Source organism: Cervus canadensis, chromosome 10, assembly GCF_019320065.1.
Source record: "Cervus canadensis isolate Bull #8, Minnesota chromosome 10, ASM1932006v1, whole genome shotgun sequence".
Classification (NCBI taxonomy): Eukaryota; Metazoa; Chordata; class Mammalia; order Artiodactyla; family Cervidae; genus Cervus; species Cervus canadensis.
In genome coordinates, this window is record NC_057395.1 from 73,196,812 (window position 1) to 73,206,353 (window position 9,542).

The 9,542-nt window shown below is 48.4% G+C and overlaps 1 long non-coding RNA gene across 1 annotated transcript; it reads left to right on the top strand.

The window, feature by feature from the left end:
* The first annotated feature begins 131 nt into the window (after positions 1 to 131).
* Positions 132 to 6,899, top strand: LOC122448016. Its single transcript, XR_006271480.1, has 3 exons — positions 132 to 603; positions 3,203 to 3,414; positions 3,621 to 6,899. It is a non-coding gene; the product is annotated as an uncharacterized LOC122448016 (long non-coding RNA).
* The last annotated feature ends 2,643 nt before the right edge of the window (positions 6,900 to 9,542 follow it).

The window sequence follows — 9,542 nt, forward strand, 5'->3', positions numbered from 1 at the left end:
TCACTTAGTATTAGTGGTAGAATCCGCTATGGTTAGGGGCTACTTTATCTCAGGGCGGAGGAACACAGAGGAGTGGCTATGTGACGTCACGCTGGGTCCCTTCCCTGGGCCGCAGGCCGGGGCGCGGCTGAGTGTGGCCCCACTTCCGGAGGCGTGGCTCCCGGTGGCCTGGCCACGCCCTTCCCGGAACAGCTCAGAAAAACGTGAAACGGAGTGTTTGGTGAGAGAGAAAAAAATGTTATCGGTCTTTTCGCCTGCCTTTTAAGCATTACTTTACGCTTTTCGTCGAACCCAGTCAGAACCTTCCCGATTAGGTCTGACGTGTCCTGGGAAGAGAGAAGCATATAATCCTTGTTTTACAGATGGGGAAACTGAGGCCCCGAAATGGGAGGTGGCTGGTCCAACCTCACGTCAAGTAGAGGGACTTGGGATACAAGCCCCGATTGCTGGAGTTGGGGAAACGGAGAAGAGTCAATGCCCAGCCCTTACTGAGCTTTGTACACGTATTTGTTATATAATGGAGCCGGAAGTGAAGACGTTCTCCATATTCTGTTCAGTGTAGATGGTGTAGATGTACTTAAAGGTCTGCCACCTTTCAGAAAGGTATGATTGCCCTTCTGATGCCCGAAATGCCACTTTTGGCAATACCCTCTGTTTAAGCCTTTTTAGCATTTTGCGCAGAAACCTGGCGCCGGGGTTTGCCCCAGCGCAACTTGTGTTGCATAAGTTGCTTTCGTCAATTGAAAAATACAAATTTGCCAGGGGGATGGGGAGGGGGAGGGGGAGGAAATCTTAAAAAAAAAACTCGTGCATAAAGTTTAAAAAGACAGGGTGCTTTGAGCTGTTACGATCTGTTTTACCCGAGTGTGAGGGCGTTTCCCTGGTTCTTTCCTATGAGCAGGTTTTGTTAAGGAGAATAGAGCATGAGGTCTCTGGATTGGCTATGCCCCCTCATTCCTTCTCATCCCCATTCAGCAGGACCAGGCTCCTAGAGCAGCCCTGGAGAGCTGGGTAAACACGGGCATGACAGCAGGTTGGTTTTGTACCCACTAGGCAGTTTTCCAACGTGGACCTGATTCCTCAGCCCTGCAAAGCCACCGCCAACCCTCCCCCCACCCCATCACATGTGAGTAGGATGTATCTTGCCTCCAAACAAGTCACCTCCCTCAAGGATGTTGGAGGACTCAGGAGGACGCCATCCATTCTCATCCCCAGCTGGACTAAGTCTTCATCCTAACCTTGGCCTTTGCCACCGGATCACAAGATTACAGAATGTCATGATACAGAAAGTAATAGTTTCCTCATGGAGCTCAAGACCAGAAGGAAAGCTTATGGCCCGAGGTCATGACTCTGTTTTGCCAAAAGTGTTACTATCGCTTTAGGTTCAAAGTATTCATTAACAAAAGAAACTACTTGCCACACACAATAAGTAATATCAATATTTTATAAAAGACTATTTGACTTAATTTCAGTATCCAGTCATTAAAAGAAATAGAAACAATAGAATAACAGCACGTTCATCACCAAATTGGGCCAGCCAACTTCCAGACTTAGTGCTGGCAAGTCCCTCATTAATAGCAATCTGGAGTCCCAGTTGGAAAAAGGTGGTGCGTCCACCCCCTGGGAGAGACTTCAAATTGCAGTTTCAAGGGTTCTCCCTTATAATCCCAGGCTGCAAACTGATAACATCATCCATTTGCGTGGAGAAATGCAACGCTGGTTTTACTTTAACCTTTTTTACAATGCTGTTTGTTTCACCTTATGAGTCATGGGATTTTGTTAGACCCCCAAGGTGATTGGCCAGACCTCCAGGGGCTCAATTGACAGACCCACTCCTTTTCTTATCTAAAATCCCGCCTGACCTGCTGTGCTTTCAGGCAGGCATGGAATCCGAGCAGGGTCCAGGCAGGTCAGAAGCAGGTCAAAGGCCTGCTCTCTAACTTCTGAAGCCTGAACAAGACTTCCTCCACTTTAATTTTGCTAACAGACTCCTTGAAACAACATATCAGAATTCTTCCATCACAAAGACAAAGAAGCCAATCTGGTTTTCTGACTACTAATCGAGAGTTCTTCGCACCAGAACATGCAGTGTGTAGTTATGGCCTCAGCTTTGATGGGACGATTTCTAGAAGCAGTGATGGGGTTCTGGGTCAGGACATTCAAGTAGACCATTGAGAAAAATGCTGAGGAGAGGAGCCAAGAGGAAAAGAAGAGGGAAAGCACTTTGCATGTGCATCCAACTCAAGCCAGGCAATGTGTGTCCTCTTTGCTGCATCACGGTACCTTAAAGAAGCTGGGCTTGTTCTAGTCTTCCATTGTAGAGAGGAGGAAGCTGAAGCTTCGAGAGGGAAAGTGACTTGTCCGAGGTCATACAGCCTAGAGGACAGAACTGGCATATAGGTGCAGGTCTCTCTGATTCCAAAGCCCCAAGCAATTTAGGTACCATATGAGGTATGACAAAGCTATGACAAACCTAGACAGCGTCTTAAAAAGCAGAGACATTACTTTGCCAACAAAGGTCTGTATAGTCAAAGCAATGGTTTTCCCAGTAGCCATGTATGGATGTGAGAGTTGGACCATAAAGAAGGCTGAGCACCAAAGAATTGATGCTTTTGAACTGTGGTGTTGGAGAAGACTCTTGAGAGTCCCTTTGACTACAAGGAGATCAAACCAGTCCATCCTAAAGGAAATCAGCCCTGAATATTCATTGGAAGGACTGGATGCTGAAGCTGAAGCTCCAATACTTCGGTCACCTGATGAGAAGAACTGACTCATTGGAAAAGACCCTGATCCTGGGAAAGATTGAAGGCAGGAGGAGAAGGGGATGACAGAGGATGAGATGGTTGGATGGCATCACTGACTCAATGAGCAAGCTCCAGGAGATGGTAAAGGACAGGGAGGCCTGGCGTGCTGCAGTTCATGGAGTGTGAAAGAGTCGGACATGACTGAGTGACTGAACTGAACTGATGAAGTACGGCTAGTAATAATAATGCTTGAGAAACTCAGTGCCAGTGATTGTATTAAGCACTTTACCTATATTTATTTAATCTTCACAACTACTCTATGAAGTAGTTGCCATCATTATTTCCATTTTAGATATGAGAAAACAGGCACAGGACAATAAAGGAATAGAGTAAGGGTGGAACTGGGATTAAGAATCAGGCAATCTGGCTCTAACCTCTGTACTTTTTTTTTTTGGCAGCACTGCACAGCTTTTGGGATCTAACCCAGGCACCCTGCAGTGGAAGCATGCAGTCCTAACCATCGGGCCACCAGGGAATCCCCTACCTGGTTCTTAGACGATCCTTGAACTCTCTTTTCCTGAGCCAGGCAGTGTAGTTACTATTTTCCTGTTTTACAGAGGAAAAAACTGAAGCCCAGACAGCAAATAACTTGCTCAGGATCAATCACACGGTAAGTTTCCTGGTCTAATGGAGAGAGCTGGGATTCTAGGCCAGACTTCCTGCAGCAAGTAACAATCATATTAGCAAATGTTTACTGAGCACTTACCAAATACCAAGTGCTTCATATGCATTTTATTTATATATGTATATATATATATATATATATATATATTTTTTTTTTTTTTTTCATTTTAAATCTGTAATCATCACAACCAGAGATCCTCAGTATTCTCAGCTTTCCCAGGTTGCAGAGGAAGACACTGAGGCTTGGGAGCAGTCAAACGACTTGTCCAAGGTCATGCACTTGATGGTCAGTAGAGCTGGGGTTCAAAGCCTGGTCTCCTGACTCCCAGCCCAGTCCAGGGTTCCTTCCACTGTGCTGGGTGCCCCAGGAGGGGGAGGCGGTCAGCAGATGAGTGCCCCGGGGCACCTCTCTGCCTTCTCTCTCTGTCATTGCCGTCTATGGGTTTAGTGAAACCTGTTCTTGAAAGATCTATTTATAGCTTAAAACCGTACCACCACTCAGGATAATAAGTCCCTTAAGTTGACTCCCCATGGTGTAGATTAAAGATTCATTTTATTTGTCCCAAATCTTTCTCTGTCAGGATTAGAGGGGGAGAGGAGGAAGTAGGAAAAGGCCCCAGGCCCAGAACACTTAGAAAACAGGCTCTAGTCCAAGTAGTGTTTGCCTGTTGCTGGCAATTCCTGAGACCCAGGCAGCAGGTGACATTTGTGCACACAGCTCATCTGATCAGTACAGAGACATGAGGGGTAGGCAGTGCCTAGATTTTCATGTCTTTTAATCTGCCTTGTTTCCTGTGAGCTTCCCAACACTTAGCACAGTTTTCTGTGCTAAGGCATCTACTAGATACTTATTTGTGAAATGATCAAATGAATCTCCATTTTATGGACAAGGAGACAGAATATCAGAAATCTGGCTAGGAAAACAAGACGGGAGCCAGACAATTCTAAAGAGGAAATCTGGGACTTCCTCGGTGATCCAGTGGCTGGGACTCCACGCTCCCAGTTCAGGGAGCCTAGGTTCAATCCCTGATCAGGGAACTAAACTAGATCCCACATGCCGCAACTAAGAGTTCACATGCGACAACCAAAAAGAACCCAGCTAAGACCCGGCGCAGGCCTTCCCTGGTGGCTCAGGGGTAAAGAATCTGCCTGCCAATGGAGGAGACACGGGTTTGATCCCTGATCTGGGAAGGTCCCACATGCTTCAGAGCAACTAAACCCATGAGCCACAATTATTGAGCCTGTGCTCTAGAACCCGGGAGCCGAATCTACTGAGCCTACGCACCACGACTACTGAAGCCTGTGTGCCCTAGAGCCCATGTTCCGCAACAAGAGAAGCCACCACAGTGAGAAGCAACTAGAGAGTCGCCCTTGCTTGCCGCAACTAGAGAAAAGCCTGTACAGCAACAAAGAAACAGCATAGCCAGAAATAAATAAATAAAATTTTAAAAAAGAGACCCAGTGCAGTCAAATAAATAAATTTTTAAAAATAAATATTTTAAAAAAGAGGGACTCTAATCTGGAGGATTTAGAAACATAGTTGCTAGAAGGGCTGAAGGAGTGACTAGGGAAATAGAAAACCTGAGATTAGCAACACAGGAAGGCCATGCCCTCCCCAAGGGCCAGCACTGAAAGACAGGAGCTGGCACACCTAGACCAGGAACTGAGGGCCACCCAGAGGAGAGCTGGGACCTCAGGCCTTTCTAGCAGGTTCTGCAGACATGGAGGAGAGACTCTAGCTTCTGAAGTCATCCCCTCCTTTCCCTCGAGGCTGAGAGAGATGGGATTAGACACTCTGACTTTTCCCTTCATCTTATTCTCTGATCTCTCGCCAAAGCTCCCCATTGGCTGAACGGAGCCAGAAGCTAATTAGCAAGGGAGCCCAGGAAACATGGTTTGCCATATGAAGTGGAACAGGAGAAGGGCAGAGAATGAATTTGAAATAAACAGAAAAATTGACTCAATAGTTCCATACCTAGGATGAGGCCGTGATATATGTGTTGTCAGACAACCTCCCTCCCAACAACTCCAAATGTTTCTCCTTGGTTCTTCATCTTTCTACTTCCAGCTTAAGTATCACCGCCTCCAGGAAGCCTTCCAGGACGCCTTCCCCATAGTTACTATCTCCGTAGTGTCAGTTCCCCTAACACACTCTATGTGTCACTGTCATAACATATACCACAGTGGGAGGTGGTCAGTTACCCACTGCCCTCCTCAATAGATTGAGCCTCTCAAGGCCAGACCTGAGTCTGGTTTCTTTCTCTGTTGGGAAGAAAAGGGAAAGAAAGTGAAGTAGCTCAGTCATGTCTGACTCTTTGCGACCCCATGGACTGTAACTTACCAGGCTCTTCTGTCCTTGGGATTTTCCAGGCAAAAATACTGGAGTGAGTTGCCATTTCCTTCAGGAGATCTTCCTGACCCAGGGATTAAACCCGGCTCTCCGGGATCCTAGGCAGACGTTTTACTGTCTAAGCCACCAGGGAAGTCTGTTGGGAAGAAAATGGTTTTCAAATGAGTCAGCTCTCTGTAGGGGAGAAGTGGGATCTGGAGTCAGACCAAACCTAGGCTCCAGATATCCCAGAACCTACATTTATATGTTGTATGACCTTGGACAGCATTCATTCCCTCTGAGTCTCAGTTTCCTCATCTGTAAAATGGGGACAACATTAGAAACTTGGAGGAAGGGGTAAGAGGCAGACTCTACAGCAGCCCAGTGAAGCTCAGGCTCTGGGATCAGACTGTCTAGTCAGCCCCCGTCTCCTCTCTTTTTTAAAAATTAATTTATTTTTAATTGGGGGATAATTGCTTTACAATATTGCGTTGGTTTCTGCCATACATCAGCGTGAATCAGCCGTAGGTATACACATGTCCTCTCCCTCCCGAACCCCCCTCCCACTTCCCACCGCATCCCACCCTCTAGGTGGTCACAGAGCACCGGGTTGAGCTCCCTGTGTCATACATCCAGTTCCCACCAGGTGTCTATTTCACGTATGGCGATGTATATCCCCTGCTCTTCTTTATGTTGCTTAACTTCCCACATCTCTGTTCCCTCACTTTTAAGTTAGAGATGATGTTCATACTTCAGGTGGACTCTCTGAGGATCACACGAAGCTGTGAATGGGAAGAGTGTGAGTGCTCAGGCAGTGGGCACAGTAGCATCAGGGTTGGTGCATGGCCCCGGGGCTGAACACTGACGAGGTAGGTTCTCAGGGATACACTTCACACAGGACTCTTGTCTAGTGAACCACTGTTGCCCCATTACCAAGAGCAGTTTCTGGGAGCCTTCCCTGGCGGTCCAGTGGTTAAGACTCTGTCTTGCAATGCAGGGTACATAGGTTCAATCCCTGGTCAGGGAACTAAGATGCCACCTGCTGTGGGGCAATCCCTCACACCACAATGAAAGATCCTTGCAAAAGGCAATGAAGATCCCACGTGCCGCAACTAAGACCCAATACACCCAAATAAATCAATAAAGTTTTCTTTTTAAAAGAAGAGTTCCTGGCACATGTGTATATGTGTTAACTTGCTTCAGTTATGTCCAACTCTTTGCGACTGGAAGCTCCTCTGTTCATGGGATTCTCCAGGCAAGAATTCTGAAGTGGGCTGCCACGTCCTCCTCCAGGGGATCTTCCCGACCCAGGGATCGAACCCGAAACCCGAGTCTCTTATGACTCCCACATTGGCAGGTGGAATCTTCACCACTAGCGCTACCTGGGAAGTCCTACCTGGCACATAGTAGGTGCTCAGTCCATCTCTGATGGATCACTGAACAGTGGCTGAGTTACATACGGTGATGTTATTCTGACTGTGAACCAGCACCCCAGGAAACACAAAGGATGTGGCTTCTACACCAGCCCAACCCTGGCTCAGAGACATCTTGGAAGAGGTGGGGACTTCTGGGCCTGTGAAGAGGGGACATAAGCAGCAGGGGACAAAGGTCTGGAGCAAAGGGATCTAATATTTCTTGAGCACCTGCTGTGTACCAGATGCTGTACACACTTTATTGCATTTCATCCTCACAGGAGTCTGCAAAGCACTGACCGTTACCCCATTTTAGAGGTGATGAAAGAGGAATGCAGGGAGGTGATGAAACTCACCCAAGGTCATGCAGAAAGGAAGGGGCACAGCGGGATTAGAACCCTGGACTATCTGACTCCAAACTCCCTGCCCTTCTACGGTACCAGCTGCCTCCCAGAGGGCAAGGGGATGGAATCTGAGCTCCTAGCCCTGCAGGAAGCCCAGAAGCCAATGCTGAGGCCAGGCTCAGGCTGAGTGACAACTTAAGAGCACAACTTTGACAGCCGTGCTGAGGCTGGCCTGGAAGCGAGTGGTGCCAAACTCGGGTGCCTGGGAAGAGCTGTGATTATAAAGACAAGTGCTGTCCGGGGGCTGCAGCAGGGAGCCACAGAGGTGCTGGGCCCCTGAATAGAATACCCTTGGATCCCACCTCCCAACAGAAAAGGCTCTGTACTGACTCTGTGACCTTGAGCAAGTCACTTAGCTGTCTTAGTTCAGCATCCTCATTTGTCACACAGGGTCACCACACCTGCTGGGGTGCCACAGAACTACACAAGACAATGCAAAGAGACAGAACTGGGGCAAGTCCAGGCCAGGGCTCCAGAGCTAATTAGTTGTGATGTGAGGCAAGTCGCTTCACTTCCTGAGCCTCGGTGTCCCCAGCTGTGTAATGGGCATAGTACGTGCCTCCCCAGATTGCCATGCATGTGTGCTAAGTCACTTCAGTCGTGTCCGACTCTTTGCAACCCCATTCGACTGTAGCCCGCTAGGCTCCTCTGTCCATGGGATTCTCCAGGAAAGAATACTGGAGTGCGGTTGCCATGTCCTCCTCCAGGGGAATCTTCCCAACCCAGGGATCGAACCTGCATCTCTCATGTCTCCTGCATTGCAGGCGGGTTCTCTACCACTAGCACCACCTGGGAAGCCCCCCACCCCGCCCCCGCCCCGTTGCCATGACAATGTAGCAATAAGGTACTGTGCTGTAGACTACAGCTGCCTGTGTTCAAATAACACTCCACCAACAGGTAAGTTGTGAGCCTTCAGGCAAGTTGCTTGATTTCTCCATGCCTCAGTTGCCTTCTCTGTAAAGTGGAGGTGAATATAAGTGCACTCACTGCATGGAGTTGTGATGATTAAAGGATATAATCAACAGACAGAACACAGAGCAGCTGCTGATAGAAGTAAGCTCTGTGTCTCTGTGAGAAACCATCAGCCTTGGTTCGGAATCTAATAGTAAGGAGTCCTTGAGAATCCCAGGGACGGGGGAGCCTGGTGGGCTTCCGTCTATGGGGTCACACAGAGTCGGACACGACTGGAAGCGATTTAGCAGCAGCAGCAGCTGCATATCAGGCACCACCTTAATCCTCAAAGCAATCCTAGGAGGTAGGTGACATTCCTGTCCCATTTTATTTATGAGGAATCTCAGAGCTATTCAGAGGTCCAATGACTTGCCAGAGGTCACACAGAGATCAGAGGATAAACCAGGGTTTGAGCCCCACAGATACTCAGAGGCACTGCTTTATCGCTAATAAAGGCTCCATGAAAGGGAGCTATTAGAATGTCTGTTTTATGTGTGAACGTTTTTGGAAAGCGAAGAGATGGCTGTTATAAGCGGTGTTGGCCTTAAATGAGCGCTAGAGGTTGGGGGGAAAGGCTGGGGAAGGGGCGGGGGCAGGGGGGCATGGAGGGATGGGGAACCAGTTGGCTCAGCTTGCGTTTATTTCCAGCAGGGGGCACCCGCTGTCTCCCTCACGGCTCCCAGACCAGATCCAGGCCCTTGGGCTGGTTGGTGGCTTGTGCAGCAGCGGGTCCAGGCCGACCTTGGGGACCACAAAGAAGGGCAGCAGCAAGTGACAGTGTTAGCCTGTGCAAAGCCAGGGACATGCCGAGAGTGGCTTGCCTCTCCCTGGTCCCCAAACCGGACTGCCAAGCGGTGACGCCCAGAGCTTCTGAAAGATGCTTTAGCCCATGAAGCAGCACTCCTCTGTCAGAATCTTCTCCATTAGGGGCCAGGGGCCTGAAACTTTTAAAACTTCAAAGAAATACTGTGTGAGAGTGAAAATAAACTGGAGCTATAGATATTAACACAGATAACTC